Raw genomic sequence first — 3661 nt, 5'->3', positions numbered from 1 at the left:
AAGACGTGGGTCATGTTTCCCAAAATCCTGTACCTGCGCCCCAGGTGGTAGAGGAGAGGATTTTAAGTGACAGTCCCACAAATATGTTTTAGTGAAACATCTGTGTGTTTGCTTCATTTTTACTAAAATATATTGCAAAACGCATGTTTGGTAAAGAACTCGCACCTAAAATATACAAGGTTCATGTTCAACCACAGGCAAACAGTCCAGTATAAAAAATGGGAAAGACCAGGACAAAGAGGCCGTCCGAGAAGTCTGCGGTCGGGCAGCAAGCCCGTGGGGGGTGTGCGTCCTCAGGGAGCTGCCGCTGCGCGCACGCCCGTTAGAGAGGCCGGAGTCCGGAGCCCCCCTCTGCCCACGACCGTTAGGCGGGCTCTTTTTTTTTTTTTTTGAGACAGAGCAGGAGTGGGGGAGGGACAGAGGGGGAGACACAGAATTGCAAGCAGCTTCAGGCTCTGAGCTGTCAGCACAGAGCCCATCACGGAGTTTGAACCCATGGACCATGAGATCATGACTTGAGCCGAAGTCGGGTGCTCAACCGACTGAGCCCCCCAGGCGCCCCTGGCGTGTTCTGCTCACAAGCAAAATGCACCTCCCATACGACCCAGCAGTCACGATTCTTCCTGTTTACCCAAAGGTTTTGAAGATTATGTCACAAAAAATGCCGCATGGGTGTTCATTGCACATTTATTCATAATTCCCAGGCCCCGGAAATGAGTGACGCTGTGGGCCCTGCAGACCACGCCATGTCGTTCACTAAGAAGAAGTGAGCTCCAAGCCAGGACAATCCCCGGAGGAATCTGAAATGCGCATCCCTGAGTGAAAGAAGCCAGTCTGGAAAGGCCACATGCTGCCTGCTTCCCGGAAGAGGCAGCGCCACGGAGATAGCGAATTCCAGGGCTTGGCCACGGGGGACCCAGAGTGGGGAAGGGAGAGCGACGGGCGGGTGAGCACAGAGAAATGTGAGGGCGTTGGATACATGAGGTGCCTTTGCATCATGCGTCGAGCCCACAGACTGTGCCCAGGACCAAGAGCGGCCCTCGGTGTAAGGTGCGCAGTGCGTCGCTGCCGGCTCATTCACTGCAGCAGGTGTGCCGGCGAAGGCAGGACGCTTCTGGCGCCGGAGCGCTGTAGCAGCTGCTCGACTTCTCTGTAAATCTAAAGCTGCAAAATAAGTCTGTTAATTAAAAAATCCCTCCAAGTTGCTGCCGAACAAACAGAGGTTTATATGTGTAAACCGTCGTCCCTGGATGGAGTAACGTGAAGGTTGATGAGGCTGTTAGGATAAGCAGCCGGTGTGTGGCAAACGGGCTTCCAGCCTGGAGGGCCGGCCTGGGTAATGGCTCCAGTCTGCACTGCTCCTGGCTGGCCACCAGGTGGCGCCCCGCCCTCCTCTCTCCCCCTTTTCCCCTCCCCCTCCCTTTTCCTTCCTCCTCCCTCTGGCCTCTTTCTCCTCCCTGCCTCTCCATCCCTCCACTCCCTTTCCCCTCCCTTCCTCTCCCCAATTTCTTCTTCTTTTTCTCAGTTCTGTGCCTGTCTTTCCCTTTTCCCGTTTCTATGTGTAAACCGTCGTCTCTGGATCGAGTAACGTGACGAAGCAGGACCCCAGCCCTGTCCTGTGGATGAGCATTGCCCACCCCCCACCCCGGTCAGGGCGTGCAGGGAGGAGCGCTGACTGGCATCAGCCCAGGACAGCACTTCCCCTCCTTGGTGGGTCGTGGCACCGTGGAAAGCCGTGGTGGTGGCACTGCGTGCTGGGTGAAGGGGGTGAGGCCGCTCTGGGTGAGGGCAGCTGGCGGGGGACCCCACCCCCATCCCCCCCACACTCACACAAGGTGAAGGGAGTGCAGGCCCCCCTGTGAGCTCCTAACTGCACCCCCTCCACCTGCAGCCTCTGTGCCTCCTCACCAACCCCCCCCCCCAGGTTTCTTTCTCTGTTGCCCCTGGGAACCCTTCGCTCCCTCCCACACCCCTGCTCCTGGCTGCCATGAACCATTTGCAGGACGCTTCTGGACTCTCAGGAACTCTCTTGAGACCCTGTTTTGCTCTTGGGCCTGCGCCACAATGGGGGTCCGTCCACACTCAGACCACCCGCCCAGGCTGATCCTGAGCCTGCCAGGCCCTGCCCCTCCTACGATCCCCCTACCTGAGTGGAGGGATTAAAATCCCCAATGCAAAGGGGAAAGACTCAGGTAACCACGTGCTGTTACCGAAGGCGTGGCCAGGACGGACTTGGCTGCCGGCTGGGGGCGCCCCATCCAGGAGGGTCAGGGACAAGGCTGGACCTGAGGAAGCATGCGCGGCCGGCCGTGAGCGGCACACGTGGGGGGCATGGGTGGCGGAGGACCCAGGGCTCTTGAGGAGAGAGAGAAAGGATCCTGACTGTCCTCATGGAAAACCTTGCAATCTCCTCCGGATGCGGAAAAGGCCAACACATGAAATTATGATCAGCTTGAAACTTGATTTTCTCTGATAAAATACCCAACCTTACCGTATAAAATATCAGAATTCAGAATATACAAAGAATTACAAGAGATCAATGAAAATGCATAAAACTAAATTTTTAAAATAGACAAAAACAAACCAAAGCGAAAAAACAGGCAAATCACCAAAGAAGAAAAGCAAATGAGCGGTTCAGCCTCACTAGAAATTAAGAAAACTCACAAGCTCACAGGCAGTAAAAGTTGAGGAGGCTGGTGAACACTGGCTGGTGGTGAGGACTCAGCGCCCTGGACGGTCTCAGCCCCCGCTGGTGAGAATCTACATTCCCGTGATCACGCTGGAAAGTCACGCTGGACCCCAGCAGCTCCGAGCCTCTGCCCAGAACATATCTATCCACAGGGAGACACGAGCAAGGATGCTTGGAGCAGTTTTATTTGTAGTAGCAAAGAAAAAATTAAACCTGGCCTGACTTTCCTCGGCAGAAGGCACAGGAGATTGCAATGCCGCCGTGCAGTGGAGCTGTTCGCAGCAGGGACAGTGAAGACGAGGCGTTTGTCCTCACGACATGGAAAGAGGAAGCAGGTGCCCAGTGTGTGTGGCGCCATGCCGCTGGGCTGGCGTAAAGGAGCAAAATGGCGCTACGTGCAGCTCAGAGCTGCCGGGGAGCAGGCCGTGGAGATGAGGCCCCGCACTGTCTCTGTCTCCGGGGGTGACTTGTGGGAGGGGTCCTAGGAGCAGGGGGTGGCGCGGCCCCCACACGCGTCCCCTGGAGTTGTGCCAAAGAGTGGCTGTGAGGACCCCTGCAGCTGTGACGTCGGGGCGAGTGGGGTGATGGGTGGGCCGGCGTTAGTATCCATACCCCTCTGTGCACTTCAGCGTTGCGCTGCGTAAGGTATTTAAAATATTTTTTAAAATTTATTCATTTAGAGAGAGAAACATCGGGACCAGGTGAGGGGTGGGGGAGAGTAGGGAGGAGAGAGACTCCTAAGCAGACTTCTTGCTATCAGCACAGAGCCTGATGCAGGGGCGCCTGGGGGCTTCAGTCAGTTAAGCATCGGCTTAAACTCAGGCAGAGCACTCTCTCACAGTTTGTGGGTTCGAGCCCCGCGTCCGGCTCTGTGCTGACAGCTCAGAGCCTGGAGCCTGCTTTGGATTCCATGTCTCCCTCTCTCTCTGTCCCTCTCCTACTCATGCCCTGTTTTTGTCTCAATAATAAACA

At 56.0% G+C, this 3661-nt stretch overlaps 1 long non-coding RNA gene across 1 annotated transcript; it reads right to left on the bottom strand.

Moving 5' to 3' along the window:
- Positions 1 to 673: 673 nt before the first annotated feature.
- On the bottom strand, positions 674 to 3402 carry LOC115277887. Its single transcript, XR_003902562.1, has 2 exons — positions 2665 to 3402; positions 674 to 1164 (listed from the first exon to the last, which is right to left on the bottom strand). It is a non-coding gene; the product is annotated as an uncharacterized LOC115277887 (long non-coding RNA).
- Between the last annotated feature and the right edge of the window lie 259 nt (positions 3403 to 3661).

This window comes from Suricata suricatta, chromosome 14, assembly GCF_006229205.1.
Source record: "Suricata suricatta isolate VVHF042 chromosome 14, meerkat_22Aug2017_6uvM2_HiC, whole genome shotgun sequence".
NCBI classification, from domain to species: domain Eukaryota; kingdom Metazoa; phylum Chordata; class Mammalia; order Carnivora; family Herpestidae; genus Suricata; species Suricata suricatta.
The sequence above is the reverse complement of the archived record's forward strand: the minus strand, read 5'-3'. Positions and strand labels throughout refer to the sequence as shown.